A 21,714-nucleotide genomic window follows, 5' to 3' on the forward strand; every position below is an offset into this window, starting at 1 on the left:
TACTAATACTGGGTCAAATACCTGCTTAATAGTGATTTTTCTGATATAATTTTATTGTATCAGAAATTAATAGTGGGAAAGGGTAAACTAAATTTGCATTTCCGACTCCATTTGAATAAAAATAGAGACCAGTAGCAAGCGTACACGGTAGTCCCCGATCAAGAACGTGAGACAACGGAAATATTGAGGCGTTACTGTGAGTGAACGTGAAAGGAACGGGTATAGTACTGGACGGACCAGCGGAGCTTGTCATAAACGTTACTGAGCACCAACATCACTTGACTCAGTCTCTCGGGTAGTCACCTACAACACAACATCACAGTGTTAGTCTCTGGTCTTAGTTTCAGTGGTAAGCCAGTACAGCTACAGAAAGGGAGGGGAATGATTTTCTATTTTTTAGCTAACATACCTGTAAATTTTACCTTATTCCTAGTAATGACCCTCGTATTGTAGATAGTCTTAATGACCCTCGTGTAGTAGATAGTCTTAATGACCCTCGTGTAGTAGATAGTCTTAATGACCTTGGTGTAGTAGATAGTCTTAATGACCCTCGTGTAGTAGATAGTCTTAATGACCCTGGTGTAGTAGATAGTCTTAATGACCCTGGTGTAGTAGATAGTCTTAATGACCCTCGTGTAGTAGATAGTCTTAATGACCCTCGTGTAGTAGATAGTGTTAATGACCCTCGTGTAGTAGATAGTCTTAATGACCCTCGTGTAGTAGATAGTCTTTTTAGTATGATAATAAGATGTTATCTTCATTGTAGAATAATAAGAAAATATTATAACCTTTATATTATAATAATAAGGTAAAAGGACCCCAATGGAAATAAGTCACTCTGTCTGACTTTTTTGGGTTATCCCAGGTTCTCTACACATATGCTGCTATGTTTGATAATTCTATGTAACTGTATTTGTGTATACCTGAATAAATTTACTTACTTACTTACTTGCTCTTTTAGTTTTGTTTTTGTAAATTAACGATAAGTGTGGTAAGTGTAACGTACACTTTACACTGTTAAGTAAGTAAGCGGGGCAACGCTTTCTCACAGGTATTAGTTTTCGTGTTATTTACATACGTCATAGAGCAAATTCTAAGCTAAAACTAGAGTGGGTGAACAGCATTTCGATGTTTCGTATATACTTCAAATTAAATTATTATTATACAGAAACGTATGTGAACCCTCCCGCTGAGGTGCACCCAACAGATGGTGTAATGTGCAAGAAAGTATGAACTACCGACAATATGAAAGTTAAGACACATGTGCAACATCTGGATATCTTTATTGTATGTAGACGTTTCGCCATCCAGTGGCTTTATCAATACAGATTTTAGGACATAATAGGAAGACAGTAGAACTACATACAAAAGATGAGGTAATCAGTCCCTCAGCCTTGGAGTTAGTGTTCGATGCTGTGAACACTAACTCCAAGGCCGAGGGACTGATTACCTCATCTTTTGTATATAGTTCTACTGTCTTCCTATTATGTCCTAGAATCTGTATTGATAAAGCCACTGGATGGCAAAACGTCTACATACAATAAAGATATCCAGATGTTGCACATGTGTCTTAACTTTCAGATGGTGTAATGTTTTAGTTAGTTTAATATGTTTATTATGCACCCCATACCCATCCTGTGGGCGGTAGTCAAAAGATTACAGAGGTACATAATTGGTCCAGGGACTGGGCCTCAAAGTTTTGATAGCTGAGCAAGTTACAGAGGTAATGAATTCACAATTTACAAAGGTAATGAACTCACAATTTACAAAGGTAATGAACTCCAGGTAGGTCTAGTCACAATCATGACAAGTTACAAAGGTATTTACAGATTACAGAGGTACACAATGGGTCCAGGGACCGGGCTCCAAAGTTTTGATGGCTGAACTAGGTACAAGGTAATGAACTCACAAGTTACAAAGGTAATGAACTTACAAGTTACAAAGGTAATGAATACTGTAAGAATGGTTACTTACGTTTATACATGGCTGCAATCATGAACAAATTTTAGAGTAATGAGCAATTCACACTTCCACACCCGGTCACAACTGTAGTGAGTTATTGGTGCAAATGTTGATTGCTGAGTCTCTCTCTCTCTCACACACACACACACACACACACACACACACACATACATACAAATTCATACACACACACACATAAACACACACACACACACACACACAGTAGTAGTCAGTAAGTGGAATAGTTTGGGAAGCGATGTAGTGGAGGCAGGATCCATACATAGCTTTAAGCAGAGGTATGATAAAGCTCACGGCTCAGGGAGAGTGACCTAGTAGCGATCAGTGAAGAGGCGGGGCCAGGAGCTCGGACTCGACCCCCGCAACCTCAACTAGGTGAGTACAACTAGGTGAGTACACACACACGCTCCTGGCCCCTGGCGGGGCCAGGAGCTGAGTCTCGACCCCTGCAACCACAATTAGGTGAGTACACACACACACACACACACATACACAAACTCATACACACACACGCACACACACTCATACACTAACTAACTAACACACACACACTCATACTCACACACACACACACACACACACACACACACACACACACACACACACACACACACACTGAGGAAGGCTGTTCCAATAAATTTTGGGAAGTGTGTGTACCACTGAGATAAATATTATGACGTCTCTCTCGAGTGGGAGATTCTCCAAAGGAGTTCTCTTTCACTTGTAAACGAACACTGTCAACACTGGTGTTATTGGGACGAGTCTCTCATGTGTAGAGACCGACCTCGGCTTTGATTGTGTTTGTCTTCTCAGGGATGAGATCAGCCATGTGTTCATATCCCTCTGCTCCATCTATAGTTTTTTATATTTGTTTTAAAGACTTAAATAGTTGCTTCAGCTTATATATTGTGAATGTCTGTCTCTACCTTGGACGTTATATGAATGTCTGTACGTACACACGCACACACACACACACACCACGCATACACACACACATACAACAGGCCTAGTGTCTAATCGACATGTGCCTAGGACAAAATGGTAACTAACTAACACACACACACACACACACTAACACTAACACACACACACACACACACACACACACACACACACACACACACACACACAAACACACACCTACAACAGGCCTAGTGTCTAATCGACATGTGCCTAGGACAAAATGGTAACTAACACACACACACATGCACATATGTGGTAATGCTTTATTTACAGCTAGCAAAGTCAGGGTATTTCTCCAGAATGGTCTGTAATACACCACTGTGGATAAAATACTTAGCCATTTCTTGAACACTTCTGAGTGAGTTGTTTCTAAATTCATTAATTTTATCGCACTCCAGTACATAATGACGCAGGGTGTGACAATAATCCATCTGGCAAAGTTTACATTTCGTTTGGTCTACATCTGGTGGTGGTGATTTAACCTGCCAAAGATACTTGTAACCCAGCCGGAGCCGGGCGGTAGTGACATCCAAGAGTCTGCTTATTTTGTTGGATGCACCATAGACATGTGGCTCCTCCTGCATGATAGAATGATGATAGATGGACTCACTGGTGTCAATCTCCCTGAGCCTTAAGTCCATAAAATTCAGCTGAAGTTCTTTTCGTATTATTGTTCTCAAACTACTACCTGACAAGCCAAGATTGTAATCTACTCCCTCTTTGAAAGCATACAGCTTAGCCAATTTATCAGTTCTATCATGCATCTGAAGACCAATGTGAGATGGAATCCACAGCATGTGCACTCTGACTCCACTGTCCACAATCCTACCATACCTGTGTCTGGCTTCTGACACAAGCATGCCACAATTTATGCTTAATGAGTTGAGAGCATTTATGGATGACAGAGAATCAGTTACAATTAAACTGTCAATCTTTGATACATAGATGCATTTCAGTGCAAGGAGTATGGCAAACAGTTCTGTCTGAAGGGTAGAGGCCCAATTATTGATGCGTGCTCCAATTTCTTTAAGAGAGCCATCACTCTGTACGACAACAGCAGCACTACCAGCTGCACCAGTGGATTGGTGAACAGAACCATCAACGTAAATAATTTGCGAGAGTGTGTGCTGTGTGACTAAGTTATCAATACAGCTTAAGGCCTCATGTTTGCCTTCAAGGCGAAGTTTTGGTTGTGATTTAAGAAGTAGTTTGGGGGGAAATGGAGGAATGGTAGTTTGGAATGGGGTAATATTCCATGGAGCGGAGAAGTGCCGCTGTTGCCTTACTTGACATAGATCATGTATCTGATTCATGCGGAGGTCGGTTCCAGTCTTTTCGATCCATCTGGAGGAGTGTTCACCAGTGCTGAGGAAAGTTTGGAGGGCTTCTGTGCAGGGGTTTGAATGAGCTTGCCTGAGCATATTAACCCCAATTAGGATATTTCTTTCAGTAACACGATCTCTGATGCTTGGAATATCAAGTTCTTTTTGCATATTTAAAATTTTGGCAGTACGAGGGCATCCTAGGATGATCCTCATTGCTTCGTTCTGCAGTTTTTCCAGCCCTCCAAGCTTCCAGTCAGACACAAGAGCAAGTAGTGGCGCAGCATAATCAACCAATGATCTAATATAAGCAAGATACATCATTTTCACAATTTTAACATTAGCACCATACCTGGGGTGAAGCCCTGCCACAACTCTAAGTGCTCTTAGTCGTTCTTTGTATTGGCGACAAAGTCTTGTTACAACAGGTCCAAGTAGTGGAACCTCAAAGCCTAGATACCTGTATCTGCTTACATTTTCTAGAAGAGACCCATCATGCAATTGGATCTGACGAACTGTGCCTCTGTCGAGGAGGACGCCTATTGAGTGTCTTTGTTTTATCAGTAGAGATTATCAACCCCAGGTCCTGACACGAGGCTAGTACATGATTAAGAATGTTTTGGGTGTTGGAGAATCCAGTAGTGTGAATCATTATATCATCAGCAAAACTAATCACATAATTATGGGGCTGACTAGGCATAGCATTAAGTAATGCATTAATTAGAATATTGAACAGTGTGGGACTGAGCACACCTCCCTGTGGGGTTCCTAATTCAAAGTCTTTAGTTACACTTCAATGTCCCTGGAACAACACAGACGATTTTCTGTTGGGCAGGTAGCCTTTAATCCAGCGGAGAAGCCATCCTCCAACATCCATTCTGGCAAGTTCACTAATGATTACATGTCGGTTGGCTACATCGAAAGCGGATTTAAGGTCAAGGAAGGTAGTGTAGGAGCTGTCAGTGTGCAGGGTGAGAAAGGTGGCTATGCAATGATGCATGCTCCTTCCATGCATGAAACCACGTAACCGGGGAGACAAAAATTGTTTGATTCTGTACATGAGACGATTAAGAATCATTCTCTCAAATGTTTTACACAAGCAGATTTAGAGATTTAGATTTTGCCACCGAAGTGGCTAGTTTATTATGCACCCCATATCCATCCTGTGGACGGTAGCGCGAGAGCATGTGGATACACAAAAGGCCTAGGAACTAGGCCCCAAATTGTTAACAGGAATACATATGGATTTATATCTACATATCTATAGTTCACTTATCTGTTACAAGCAAATTTAGGAAATTTGCTTAGTATATCTGGTATCTTATTTTCATTAATAAGATATCTTGACATGTCACATAGGTTATTATACTGTCTGTCTCTGTATTCCTCAATAAGTGGACAATTAAGCACATAGTGTTCAAGAGAGTGACCATATGCCTGATCACATAATTTACATTTAGTTTGATCATCATCTGTGTGTCTCCCAAACTGCCAGAAGTACTTGTAACCAAGCCTAAGCCTGGCCACTACAACATCAGTCAGTCTGTTCACATTGCAAGTTGCTCCATAAACATACTTATCTACGTTCATGTTATCATAGTGGGTTATAGATCTACTCAGGCTTCTAACTGCATTCCTATAACAATCATCTTCATTATTTACTTCTCTCCTAATATTATTCCTAATGCTAGACACAGTTATACCAAAGTTATATTCTACGTTCTCCTTCTGGATACTCTTCTTGGCTAACATATCAACTTTATCATGAAGGAGTAATCCAATGTGTGATGGGATCCATAGCAATTGTACATTAATTCCTTTGTCCCTAATTTTTGAGTATCTATACCTGGCTTCCAGAATGAGCATGTTGTTGGAGTCATTATATGAGCCAAGAGCCTTCAATGATGACATAGAATCAGTAATGATGATAGAGTCAAGCTCAGTGTCATAGGTTAGCTTTAGCGCCATTAGGATTGCAAACAATTCAGTTTGCAGTGTAGACGCCCAGTTGTTAATTCTTATGCCTAACTCAACAAATTTATTATCGTTCTTAACTAGGGAGGTGGCAACAAGAGCAGATGCAGCCCTGCCAGAAGACTCCTGTTTAGATCCATCAGTGTATATAACTTGTGATAACTTATTACTACCAGCTAGGCGAAAAATTTCTTCTTGAGCAGTTGCTCTAACAAGAGATTTAAGGAAGGGATTACTAGCAATGAGCTTCTTGGGAGGGACTTGTAGGTATGTGATATTAAATGAACACATCTTCCATGGAGGGGTGAAATGCTCTTGTTGCCTACAGTGATACAGTTCATGCAGGTTATAAAACTTAATGCAATTGCACGTTTTCACAATCCATTTAGATCTGTGTGTATTTACCTCTAGACACTTGGTAAGATTCACTGTGACAGTGTCTGGTTCGTTTCTCAACATTCTAATACCGAGTACAGTGTTAATTTCAACAATCCTATCACTGATACTAGAAATACCAAGCTCCTTCCTCATGTTAAGAACTTTTGTAGATCTGGGACAGCCAAGAATAGTCCTGAGAGCTTCATTTTGCGTTAACTCCAAGGGTCGGAGGGAACTTTCTCTAGCTAATATCAACATGGGAGCAGCATAATCAATTAAGGACCTAACATAGGCTATGTACATCATTCTCACGATTCTCACATTAGCACCATAGTTGGGATTGTAGCCAGCAACAGCTTTGAGAGCATTTAGCCTAGCTTTACATTTCTTGTTTAGTTGTGGTATAGTGGATTTGTTAAAGGGTACATCTACACCAAGATATCTGTAAGTTTTAACGTAGCTAATGATTTCACCCTGCAAATAGATGGGTGGGGGATGTCGTTTGCTTGTTAATATCTTTGTTTTAGAGGAAGATATTATGAGGCCTAGTCGATTACAAATTGCTTGAACTTCATTAAGAATGGTATTCATCTTCTTATGCCCTGTTGTATGGATCATGATATCATCAGCATAGCTTATAGCTATATGTTTAGGTGAGGCAGGTAGAGCATTTAGGAGAGCATTAATCAGAATATTAAATAGCATGGGACTAAGAACTCCTCCCTGCGGTGTACCTAAAGACATTTCTTTAGAATCACTTCTGAAGCCTTGGTAAAGGACAGAGGATACTCTATTTGACAGGTATCCTATTATCCAGCAGAGTAAGCTACCACCAATATTCATTTTGGCTAGTTCATGTAGTATAACGGTTCTGTTTGCAATATCAAATGCAGATTTTAGATCAAGAAAAGTGGTAAAACTAGTAGAGGTGTGTGCAGTGAGAAAGGTGGAAATACAGTTCTGCACACTTTTACACAAGCAGCTAGTAAGGGATATTGGGCGAAATGCAAGGTGTAATGTAGGCGCGTTTTCTATGACTTATTTACCACAGTATGCTTGGGTACGACCTTTAATATATGCTTTTATCTTACTTTAAACACTCTGATGTACTTAATATATAAAACTAGAAGCTTCTAGCAGATTTTAAATACCCAGATTTACTTAATGTATAAGACTAGAAGAGAACTACAGTAGACCAATTTGCTTGTGCTAAGATTTAGATTTTGCCACCCAAGTGGCTAGTTTATTGTGCACCCCATATCCATCCTGTGGACGGTAGTGCGAGAGCATATGGATACACAAAAGGCCTAGGAACTAGGCCCCAAAGAGTTAACAGGAATACATATGGATTTATATCTACATATCTATAGTTCACTTATCTGTTACAAGCAAATTTAGGAAATTTGCTTAGTATATCTGGTATCTTATTTTCATTAATAAGATATCTTGACATGTCACAGGTTATTATACTGTCTGTCTCTGTATTCCTCAATGAGTGGACAATTAAGCACATAGTGTTCAAGAGAGTGACCATATGCCTGATCACATAATTTACATTTAGTTTGATCATCATCTGTGTGTCTCCCAAACTGCCAGAAGTACTTGTAACCAAGCCTAAGCCTGGCCACTACAACATCAGTCAGTCTGTTCACATTGCAAGTTGCTCCATAAACATACTTATCTACGTTCATGTTATCATAGTGGGTTATAGATCTACTCAGGCTTCTAACTGCATTCCTATAACAATCATTTTCATTATTTACTTCTCTCCTAATATTATTCCTAATGCTAGACACAGTTATACCAAAGTTATATTCTACATTCTCCTTCTGGGTACTCTTCTTGGCTAACATATCAACTTTATCATGAAGGAGTAATCCAATGTGTGATGGGATCCATAGCAATTGTACATTAATTCCTTTGTCCCTAATTTTTGAGTATCTATACCTGGCTTCCAGAATGAGCATGTTGTTGGAGTCATTATATGAGTCAAGAGCCTTCAATGATGACATAGAATCAGTAATGATGACAGAGTCAAGCTCAGTGTCATAGGTTAGCTTTAGGGCCATTAGGATTGCAAACAATTCAGTTTGTAGTGTAGACGCCCAGTTGTTAATTCTTATGCCTAACTCAACAAATTTATTATCGTTCTTAACTAGGGAGGTGGCAACAAGAGCAGATGCAGCCCTGCCAGAAGACGCCTGTTTAGATCCATCAGTGTATATAACTTGTGATAACTTATTACTACCAGCTAGGTGAGAAATTTCTTCTTGAGCAGTTGCTCTAACAAGAGATTTAAGGAAGGGATTACTAGCAATGAGCTTCTTGGGAGGGACTTGTAGGTATGTGATATTAAATGAACACATCTTCCATGGAGGGGTGAAATGCTCTTGTTGCCTACAGTGATACAGTTCATGCAGGTTATAAAACTTAATGCAATTGCACGTTTTCACAATCCATTTAGATCTGTGTGTATTTACCTCTAGACACTTGGTAAGATTCACTGTGACAGTGTCTGGTTCGTTTCTCAACATTCTAATACCGAGTACAGTGTTAATTTCAACAATCCTATCACTGATACTAGAAATACCAAGCTCCTTCCTCATGTTAAGAACTTTTGTAGATCTGGGACAGGCAAGAATAATCCTGAGAGCTTCATTTTGCATTAACTCAAGGGTCGGAGAGAACTTTCTCTAGCTAATATCAACATGGGAGTAGCATAATCAATTAAGGACCTAACATAGGCTATGTACATCATTCTCACGATTCTCACATTAGCACCATAGTTGGGATTGTAGCCAGCAACAGCTTTGAGAGCATTTAGCCTAGCTTTACATTTCTTGTTTAGTTGTGGTATAGTGGATTTGTTAAAGGGTACATCTACACCAAGATATCTGTAAGTTTTAACGTAGCTAATGATTTCACCCTGCAAATAGATGGGTGGGGGATGTCGTTTGCTTGTTAATATCTTTGTTTTAGAGGAAGATATTATGAGGCCTAGTCGATTACAAATTGCTTGAACTTCATTAAGAATGGTATTCATCTTCTTATGCCCTGTTGTATGGATCATGATATCATCAGCATAGCTTATAGCTATATGTTTAGGTGAGGCAGGTAGAGCATTTAGGAGAGCATTAATCAGAATATTAAATAGCATGGGACTAAGAACTCCTCCCTGCGGTGTACCTAAAGACATTTCTTTAGAATCACTTCTGAAGCCTTGGTAAAGGACAGAGGATACTCTATTTGACAGGTATCCTATTATCCAGCAGAGTAAGCTACCACCAATATTCATTTTGGCTAGTTCATGTAGTATAACGGTTCTGTTCGCAATATCAAATGCAGATTTTAGATCAAGAAAAGTGGTAAAACTAGTAGAGGTGTGTGCAGTGAGAAAGGTGGAAATACAGTTCTGCACACTTTTACCTTTCATGAACCCATAGAGGTAGGGGGAAAGTTGATGTCTGATTCTGTAGTACAGTCTGTTAAGCATCATTCTTTCAAAAGTTTTACAAAGACAACTAGTTAAGGAGATCGGCCTAAATGTATCAGGCTGTTGGGGCTTAGGGATAGGCACAATGAGACTATTGGTCCAGGAAGTAGGAAGAACGCCCTTAATGTAACTGAGATTATACAGTGCAAACAAAGGGTTATCAGGCACGTGCCTTAGAGTTCTGAGAATATCATAGGTTATACCATCCTCTCCAGGAGCAGTTGATCGACCTTTAGTTAACGCATTATCTAATTCATACTCGGTAAAGAGGCAATCACTCTCATCAATATTTTGGCTCATAAAATTAATCAGTTTCAACATTTCTTCAGAAGTACTCTCTAAATTTTTTCTAATATGAGATGGAAGGCTTTCATGCCTGGATGTTTTGGACCAGTCATTTATGAGGTCATTTGCTTTTTCAAGAGGAAAGGGATGAGCAACATTGCCAGTCTTTTTCCTGGTTATTTTATTTATACCTTTCCAAGCCAAACTCAAAGGGGTGGACCTATTTAATCCACTAACAAACTGTTCCCATTCCTGTTGCCTAAGTTCTTCCTTTCTATTCCTTGCATTTGTTAGTGCAGCTTGGAACGTTCTGAGCAGGTCTGGGGTTCTACATTCACGGTATGCTTTACCAATCCTCCTAGCTGCACGTGTTAGATTGTGCAGCTGTGGATCATTATAGTATTTACATTGGTTTTTATTGTTATTTATAGCGGAGGGTCTTTGTTTCCTATTCCTGCCTACTTGATCTGTGAGAACACTCTCAATAGTGGTAATTAAATCATCATTAAATTTTTGTGTGCCAATGGGCTCGTAATTCTTATACCATTGATCCAAGTGGTTAATAAAGTTGTCTCTGTTCTGGTTTGAGAATAAGTTTCCTCCTTCTGTATTTAGCTCCTTGATTGCTGGAGATGTGATCAAGATTGACAGTTGTTAGTTTTGGGAAGTGATCAGATAGAAGATCATCAACTATGACAGAGTCATGCATCGTATATGATGTATTAAATCCAAGACACAGATCTAGTATGCCACCATATATGTGAGTAGGCTCAGTAGTGCCCACAATTCGAACATTATCATGCTCATTTAGCAATCTCACTAGTTTAGTTCCATTGGTGTTTGTTATAGACCCACCAATATTCTTATGTCTGGCATTAAAATCTCCAAGAATGATGGTAGGTTCACTATTGATGCGATCCGGTAAAACATCAGGTCGAAGCTGGTTCGCTGGGGCATAGAGATTAAAAATGTTTATGGAAAAATCGCCTGCATATACTTTGACACCATGATACTGCATGTTAACTCGGCTCTGCAAGGAGAGGAGTGAATGTGGCAAGTTCTTTCTGACATACATCACACAACAGTTGGTTGACCTTAGGTTATAAGCTGCATATCCAGGCAAGTTTGGTGGAGGTGCTCCATCTTTCAATCTACATTCCTGCAAACAGATGACATCAATATTCTTGGTTGCACTAATATGATGTAAGTCAGACAACCGCTTCCTGATGGAAGCAATGTTCCATGAAAAGATTTGTAATGTATCCATTGTAGTGAGTTATTACAATCTCTTGCTCATAAGATGGTAAAACTATTATGCTTTGACTACAGTGTGCAGACACTTAAGAGCAAATAGCATAGTTTGTACGTCTTTATCTTCAGGACCTTTATTTTTAAGCATTTTTCGGCATTTTGGCAGCCAGTTAAAAGGCAAGTCTTGAAGGCAAGAGTTATGGGCTTCTTTCTCACAAATTGCTAGAAGCTGAACGGAGAGCTTGTGCTAATCATGTCTTATACCCGATAAAGAATAAAAAGGCACAATACCGTGACTGGAACAATACACAAATAACCGCACATAGGAGACAAACTTATGACGACGTTTCGGTCCGAGGACCATTAACTAGTCACATTCACACTGACGTGATTCACGCTCATTTATCTGTCTATCATGTTTTAAAGTTACCCAGAATAATGCCTTAATAACGTTACCTTGCAATTTGTTTAACTCATCACCAAAACTATCACAATACCTCGTAGCGTAGTGGTTAGTGCGCTTGACTAAGTACGAAGGTGACGTGGTCGAACCTCGCCCCCAAATGCGAGGCGGGGGCAGTAAAAACGACATATCAAGCAAGGTAGGTACATCCTGCTGTGAAACATGGCTCTGGTATTGGCGGTTGGCGTTGTTATGGTTGCAGTAAGGAGTAGGATGGTGTTGGTGGGTTAAAAACGGACTTTTTTTTTATAAGGTACTTTCCTGCAGAGAGCAGGAAGAGAGGGTTTTAGATGAGGGGTAGATATATAGAGGGAGAGATGCCGGGTTATATAAAGACTGGTGTAGCTGTGTTTCGGTATATTGAGTCTAATGTTAGACAGGTGTTGGTAAGGTCACCTGTTGCGGTGTCCTGCCAGGCTGCAGCAACATGTCTAAGTTTGTAATAAAGTTGGTAGAATTACCGACAATATGTAAAGTAAAAGGACACAAGTGCAACTAATGTGACATTTATTGTGGCAACGTTTCGCTCTCCAGGAGCTTTATCAAGCCATTAATGGCTTGATAAAGCTCCTGGAGAGCGAAACGTTGCCACAATAAATGTCACATTAGTTGCACTTGTGTCCTTTTACTTTACATGTCTAAGTTTGTTCAGGTATACACAAATACAGTTACATAGATAATCATACATAGCAGCATATGTGTAGAGAACCTGGGATAACCCAAAAAAATCAGAGTGACTTATTTCCATTGGGGTCCTTTTGTTGCGTCACCGACAACATTACATTAATATAAAAATCAAATGTGGCAGATAAGAAATTTGATAAAAATGACACACATAACAAATTTATAAAATATTGAAAAGACGATGATAAAGATAAAATAAGTATACCACAAGCATTATGAAAATATAAAAAAATATATATATGAATACTAAATTATATCATTGTAGTGGGTAAGACACATATGCAACAGTTAGTTATTTTTATTTCGAAACGTTTCGCCTACAGTAGGCTTGGTAAGACACATATGCAACAGTTAGGTATCTTTATTTCGAAACGTTTTGCCTACACAGTAGGCTTCTTCAGTCGAGCCTACTGTGTAGGCGAAACGTTTCGAAATAAAGATACCTAACTGTTGCATATGTGTCTTACCTAACAACCTGTCGGTATTTTATACCATTTTAATGTTCTATATCATTGTAACATTCTTGAAATGTTGAAACTGCCGAATTTCTTAACTATTTTTATGGAAACAGTGATGAATGGGGGCTATTTTCTGTTACTTTCTCTAAGGAACAGTTCCAAAAATATTGTCATCTCTCCCAGATAATTTATCAAAGTCAACACATGGAATGATGTAGACTTCTTTATGTTGGCGTCTATTTGACGGTGATGTAACTGGTGACCACACTAATGTTTAGGACTTTCTAGGATACTCCACTTTACTGCTTCGTCCCCACACGGGAGGACAACGCAGCTTTTAATTATAGCAGTTATTGATAACATGCGACAGAAACTGTAGAACGAATTTACGTAGGATATAAGATCACTCCTTGATTGACAGCGTCCGTGGGATCGATCCCGGGACGGGTGAAACGTTGGGCATGTTTCCTTAAACTTGTTGCCCAGTTCATCTAATAGTAAGTAGGTACCTGGGTGTCACACGACTATTACGGGTCGTATCCTGGGGAACAAAGAAATAATAATGGTTATAAATGACCATAATTTTTAAAGGGGTGGACCGGTAAGCCAGCGGAAGGCCTCGGTCAGATGACCAAAGCTCCAAAGGCGGTCATCATCTAAGACCCGCGTCAGGAAACCCTTGTCCTGTTTCCTGACGAGCCTTACCTAACCTAACCTGGGAAACAAGATTAATTAAAGCTGCCCGAAATGTTCTACATAATCAGGGGCTGTATAGTATGTAACTCATAGCTTATCTCTTAACCTAGTGTCGCAATGGAAGTAGTAACGCAAGAGATCATTTTTGTTAATTGTCTTGCGGAAAGAAACTTGAAAACTATGGCATCAATGTTGTTGCACAAGACATTAATGAACGGGAGTTGTTAGTCTTTTTTTCCACTCTAGAGTAAAGCCGGCGGACGGCTCAATACTGGTGAGCTCGTAGAGTAGATCCAGAGTACTAGACCTCCTAGGATAAGTGATTAAAATATTGTCCATGTTAGGTTACGTTAGGTTATTGGAGTTGATGGATCGGAAACACTCACCCTCCAGGTGTTTCATTGGTAATATTTACCAAAATGGCACTGTTGGATGAACCCGTGGCCATCCCGTGGCCATCCCGTGGCCATCCCGTGGCTGTGCCAAAACATTGCCTGCAACCTTTCTCCTCGAATTTGAAATAGAATTGATACAATTTCATTAGGTCTAGGACATCAGTTATGTTTAAGGACAATTAAAATACTTATGACTGCGGCCCACCCATGCTTGCTGCTTATGGCGGCCCACCCATGCTTGCTGCTTATGGTGGCCCACCCATGCTTGCTGCTTATGGCGGCCCACCCATGCTTGCTGCTTATGGCGGCCCACCCATGCTTGCTGCTTATGGCGGCCCACCCATGCTTGCTGCTTATGGCGGCCCACCCATGCTTGCTGCTTATGGCGGCCCACCCATGCTTGCTGCTTATGGCGGCCCACCCATGCTTGCTGCTTATGGCGGCCCACCCATGCTTGCTGCTTATGGTGGCCCATCCATGCTTGCTGCTTATGGCGGCCCACCCATGCTTGCTGCTTATGGCGGCCCACCCATGCTTGCTGCTTATGGCGGCCCACCCATGCTTGCTGCTTATGGCGGCCCACCCATGCTTGCTGCTTATGGCGGCCCACCCATGCTTGCTGCTTATGGCGGCCCACCCATGCTTGCTGCTTATGGTGGCCCATCCATGCTTGCTGCTTATGGTGGCCCACCCATGCTTGCTGCTTATGGCGGCCCACCCATGCTTGCTGCTTATGGCGGCCCACCCATGCTTGCTGCTTATGGCGGCCCACCCATGCTTGCTGCTTATGGCGGCCCACCCATGCTTGCTGCTTATGGCGGCCCACCCATGCTTGCTGCTTATGGTGGCCCACCCATGCTTGCTGCTTATGGCGGCCCACCCATGCTTGCTGCTTATGGTGGCCCATCCATGCTTGCTGCTTATGGTGGCCCACCCATGCTTGCTGCTTATGGTGGCCCACCCATGCTTGCTGCTTATGGTGGCCCACCCATGCTTGCTGCTTATGGCGGCCCACCCATGCTTGCTGCTTATGGCGGCCCACCCATGCTTGCTGCTTATGGCGGCCCACCCATGCTTGCTGCTTATGGCGGCCCACCCATGCTTGCTGCTTATGGTGGCCCACCCATGCTTGCTGCTTATGGCGGCCCACCCATGCTTGCTGCTTATGGTGGCCCATCCATGCTTGCTACTTATGGCGGCCCACCCATGCTTGCTGCTTATGGTGGCCCACCCATGCTTGCTGCTTATGGCGGCCCACCCATGCTTGCTGCTTATGGTGGCCCACCCATGCTTGCTGCTTATGGTGGCCCACCCATGCTTGCTGCTTATGGTGGCCCACCCATGCTTGCTGCTTATGGCGGCCCACCCATGCTTGCTGCTTATGGTGGCCCATCCATGCTTGCTGCTTATGGCGGCCCACCCATGCTTGCTGCTTATGGTGGCCCACCCATGCTTGCTGCTTATGGCGGCCCACCCATGCTTGCTGCTTATGGTGGCCCACCCATGCTTGCTGCTTATGGTGGCCCACCCATGCTTGCTGCTTATGGTGGCCCACCCATGCTTGCTGCTTATGGCGGCCCACCCATGCTTGCTGCTTATGGCGGCCCACCCATGCTTGCTGCTTATGGTGGCCCACCCATGCTTGCTGCTTATGGTGGCCCACCCATGCTTGCTGCTTATGGTGGCCCATCCATGCTTGCTGCTTATGGCGGCCCACCCATGCTTGCTGCTTATGGTGGCCCACCCATGCTTGCTGCTTATGGCGGCCCACCCATGCTTGCTGCTTATGGTGGCCCACCCATGCTTGCTGCTTATGGCGGCCCACCCATGCTTGCTGCTTATGGCGGCCCACCCATGCTTGCTGCTTATGGTGGCCCACCCATGCTTGCTGCTTATGGTGGCCCACCCATGCTTGCTGCTTATGGTGGCCCACCCATGCTTGCTGCTTATGGTGGCCCACCCATGCTTGCTGCTTATGGTGGCCCACCCATGCTTGCTGCTTATGGTGGCCCACCCATGCTTGCTGCTTATGGTGGCCCACCCATGCTTGCTGCTTATGGTGGCCCACCCATGCTTGCTGCTTATGGTGGCCCACCCATGCTTGCTGCTTATGGTGGCCCACCCATGCTTGCTGCTTATGGTGGCCCACCCATGCTTGCTGCTTATGGTGGCCCACCCATGCTTGCTGCTTACAGTGGCTCATCCATGTTTATGGTGGCCCACCCATGCTTGCTGCTTATGGTGGCCCACCCATGCTTGCTGCTTATGGTGGCCCACCCATGCTTGCTGCTTATGGTGGCCCATCCATGCATGTTGCTTATAGTGATTTACCCATGCTTGCTGCTTATGGTGGTCCACCCATGTTTACGGTGGTCCACCCATGTTTATGGTGGCCCACCCATACTTACGGTGGCCCACCCATGCTTACGGTGGTCCACCCATGTTTACGGTGGCCCACCCATGTTTACGGTGGCCCACCCATGTTTACGGTGGCCCACCCATGCTTACGGTGTCCCACCCATGCTTACGGTGGCCCACCCATGCTTAACGGTGGCCCACCCATGCTTACAGTGGTCCGCTAATGTTTACGGTGGCCCACCCATGCTTACGGTGGTCCATTAATGTTTACGGTGGCCCACCCATGCTTACAGTGGCCCACCCATGCTTACGGTGGCCCTCCCATTCTTACAGTGGCCCACCCATGCTTACGGTGGCCCACCCATGCTTACGATGGCCCACCCTCTAACCTCCACATTATACTCTACAGCTAACAGCTTCGTCGACTCCTACCCCCTCCCATCTCTGTGGATATTAATTATACGCGACACTTACACTACTAAATCCAGAATATTATACATTATATACGAGTTACCTTGCGTTACCTACGTGAGACCGGTTAGTATGCACATGAAGACAGAAACAAACATAACCAAGGCAATAAATATTAAAACGTTTCTTTCAAGATAAGCTTTATCGAGTCAAGAACAAAACATACCACGGGCGAGGTTAGAACCCGCGATCAGAGAGGCTCTCTGACCGCAGGTTCTAACCCCGCCCGTGGCATGGTTTGTTTGCAATCGTGTCATTACGATTTCGTGAGTCATAAAAAACAAAAGGCATAATACCGTGACTGGAACAATATACGAATAACCTGCACATAAGAGGAGCTTAGGACGACGTTTCTGTCCAACTTGGACCATTTACAAAGTCACACTTCTGTATATGTGACTTTGTATATGGTCCAAGTCGGGCCGAAACGTTGTCGTAAGCTCCTCTCTCCTATGTGCGGGTTATCTGTTTATTTATCAAGAATACCTGTGACCAGTTTCAAGAAATTCCTATACTCCAGTAGCCATACCTGGTGCCACGCTGGTGCCACGCTGGTGCCACGCTGGTGCCACGCTGGTGCCACGCTGGTGCCACGCTGGTGCCACGCTGGTGCCACGCTGGTGCCACGCTGGTGCCACGCTGGTGCCACGCTGGTGCCACGCTGGTGCCACGCTTGTAGACTTGATGAAAGACTAGACTTGATACAAGACTAGACTTGATACAAGACTAGACTTGATACAAGACTAGACTTGATACAAGACTAGACTTGATACAAGACTAGACTTGATACAAGACTAGACTTGATACAAGACTAGACTTGATACAAGACTAGACTTGATACAAGACTAGACTTGATACAAGACTAGACTTGATACAAGACTAGACTTGATACAAGACTAGACTTGATACAAGACTAGACTTGATACAAGACTAGACTTGATACAAGACTAGACTTGATACAAGACTAGACTTGATACAAGACTAGACTTGATACAAGACTAGACTTGATACAAGACTAGACTTGATACAAGACTAGACTTGATACAAGACTAGACTTGATACAAGACTAGACTTGATACAAGACTAGACTTGATACAAGACTAGACTTGATGAAAGACTAGACTTGATACAAGACTAGACTTGATACAAGACTAGACTTGATGAAAGACTAGACTTGATACAAGACTAGACTTGATACAAGACTAGACTTGATACAAGACTAGACTTGATACAAGACTAGACTTGATACAAGACTAGACTTGATACAAGACTAGACTTGATACAAGACTAGACTTGATACAAGACTAGACTTGATACAAGACTAGACTTGATACAAGACTAGACTTGATACAAGACTAGACTTGATACAAGACTAGACTTGATACAAGACTAGACTTGATACAAGACTAGACTTGATACAAGACTAGACTTGATACAAGACTAGACTTGATACAAGACTAGACTTGATACAAGACTAGACTTGATACAAGACTAGACTTGATACAAGACTAGACTTGATACAGGACTAGACTAGACTTGATACAAGACTAGACTTGATACAAGACTAGACTTGATACAAGACTAGACTTGATACAAGACTAGACTTTGATAGACAAGACTAGACTTGATACAAGACTAGACTTGATACAAGACTAGACTTGATACACTAGACTTGATACAAGACTTGATACAAGACTAGACTTGATAAAGACTAGACAAGACTAGACTTGATACAAGACTAGACTTGATACAAGACTAGACTTGATACAAGACTAGACTTGATACAAGACTAGACTTGATACAAGACTAGACTTGATACAAGACTAGACTTGATACAAGACTAGACTTGATACAAGACTAGACTTGATACAAGACTAGACTTGATACAGGACTAGACTTGATACAAGACTAGACTTGATGAAAGACTAGACTTGATACAAGACTAGACTTGATACAAGACTAGGCTTGATACAAGACTAGACTTGATGAAAGACTAGACTTGATACAAGACTAGACTTGATACAAGACTAGACTTGATACAAGACTAAACTTGATGAAAGACTAGACTTGATACAGGACTAGACTTGATACAGGACTGAACTTGATACAGACTAGACTTGATACAAGACTAGACTTGATACAAGACTAGACTTGATACAAGACTAGACTTGATACAAGACTAGACTTGATACAAGACTAGACTTGATACAAGACTAGACTTGATACAAGACTAGACTTGATACAAGACTAGACTTGATACAAGACTAGACTTGATACAAGACTAGACTTGATACAAGACTAGACTTGATACAAGACTAGACTTGATACAAGACTAGACTTGATACAAGACTAGACTTGATACAAGACTAGACTTGATACAAGACTAGACTTGATACAAGACTAGACTTGATACAAGACTAGACTTGATACAAGACTAGACTTGATACAAGAAGACTAGACTTGATACAAGACTAGACTTGATACAAGACTAGACTTGATACAAGACTAGACTTGATACAAGACTAGACTTGATACAAGACTAGACTTGATGACTAGACTTGATACAAGACTAGATTTGATACAAGACTAGACTTGATACAAGACTAGACTTGATACAAGACTAGACTTGATACAAGACTAGACTTGATACAAGACTAGACTTGATACAAGACTAGACTTGATACAAGACTAGACTTGATACAAGACTAGACTTGATACAAGACTAGACTTGATACAAGACTAGACTTGATACAAGACTAGACTTGATGAAAGACTAGACTTGATGAAAGACTAGACTTGATGAAAGACTAGACTTGATGAAAGACTAGACTTGATGAAAGACTAGACTTGATGAAAGACTAGACTTGATGAAAGACTAGACTTGATACAAGACTAGACTTGATACAAGACTAGACTTGATACAAGACTAGACTTGATACAAGACTAGACTTGATACAAGACTAGACTTGATACAAGACTAGACTTGATGAAAGACTAGACTTGATACAAGACTAGACTTGATACAAGACTAGACTTGATACAAGACTAGACTTGATGAAAGACTAGACTTGATACAAGACTAGACTTGATACAAGACTAGACTTGATACAAGACTAGACTTGATACAAGACTAGACTTGATACAAGACTAGACTTGATGAAAGACTAGACTTGATACAAGACTAGACTTGATACAAGACTAGACTTGATACAAGACTAGACTTGATACAAGACAAGACTAGACTTGATACAAGACTAGACTTGATACAAGACTAGACTTGATACAAGACTAGACTTGATACAAGACTAGACTTGATACAAGACTAGACTTGATACAAGACTAGACTTGATACAAGACTAGACTTGATACAAGACTAGACTTGATACAAGACTAGACTTGATACAAGACTAGACTTGATGAAAGACTAGACTTGATGAAAGACTAGACTTGATACAAGACTAGACTTGATGAAAGACTAGACTTGATACAAGACTAGACTTGATACAAGACTAGACTTGATACAAGACTAGACTTGATACAAGACTAGACTTGATACAAGACTTGATACAAGACTAGACTTGATACAAGACTAGACTTGATACAAGACTAGACTTGATACAAGACTAGACTTGATACAAGACTAGACTTGATACAAGACTAGACTTGATACAAGACTAGACTTGATACAAGACTAGACTTGATACAAGACTAGACTTGATACAAGACTAGACTTGATACAAGACTAGACTTGATACAAGACTAGACTTGATACAAGACTAGACTTGATACAAGACTAGACTTGATACAAGACTAGACTTGATACAAGACTAGACTTGATACAAGACTAGACTTGATACAAGACTAGACTTGATACAAGACTAGACTTGATACAAGACTAGACTTGATACAAGACTAGACTTGATACAAGACTAGACTTGATACAAGACTAGACTTGATACAAGACTAGACTTGATACAAGACTAGACTTGATACAAGACTAGACTTGATACAAGACTAGACTTGATACAAGACTAGACTTGATACAAGACTAGACTTGATACAAGACTAGACTTGATACAAGACTAGACTTGATACAAGACTAGACTTGATACAAGACTAGACTTGATACAAGACTAGACTTGATACAAGACTAGACTTGATACAAGACTAGACTTGATACAAGACTAGACTTGATACAAGACTAGACTTGATACAAGACTAGACTTGATACAAGACTAGACTTGATACAAGACTAGATTTGATACAAGACTAGACTTGATACAAGACTAGACTTGATACAAGACTAGACTTGATACAAGACTAGACTTGATACAAGACTAGACTTGATACAAGACTAGACTAGACTTGATGATACAAGACTAGACTTGATACAAGACTAGACTTGATACAAGACTAGACTTGATACAAGACTAGACTTGATACAAGACTAGACTTGATACAAGACTAGACTTGATACAAGACTAGACTTGATACAAGACTAGACTTGATACAAGACTAGACTTGATACAAGACTAGACTTGAT

General features: G+C 41.5%; 1 protein-coding gene across 3 annotated transcripts in view; it reads left to right on the forward strand.

Moving 5' to 3' along the window:
* Window positions 1-284: 284 nt before the first annotated feature.
* LOC138851333 (uncharacterized) overlaps window positions 285-21,714 on the forward strand; it is a 79,082-nt gene continuing 57,652 nt past the window's right edge. For all 3 annotated transcript variants that reach the window (XR_011391162.1, XR_011391161.1, XM_070080365.1), the window contains exon 1: window positions 285-349. The gene's annotated coding sequence lies outside the window, so the exon portion shown is untranslated. The remainder of the gene's footprint in view (window positions 350-21,714) is intronic.

Source organism: Cherax quadricarinatus, unplaced genomic scaffold, assembly GCF_038502225.1.
Source record: "Cherax quadricarinatus isolate ZL_2023a unplaced genomic scaffold, ASM3850222v1 Contig354, whole genome shotgun sequence".
NCBI lineage: Eukaryota > Metazoa > Arthropoda > Malacostraca > Decapoda > Parastacidae > Cherax > Cherax quadricarinatus.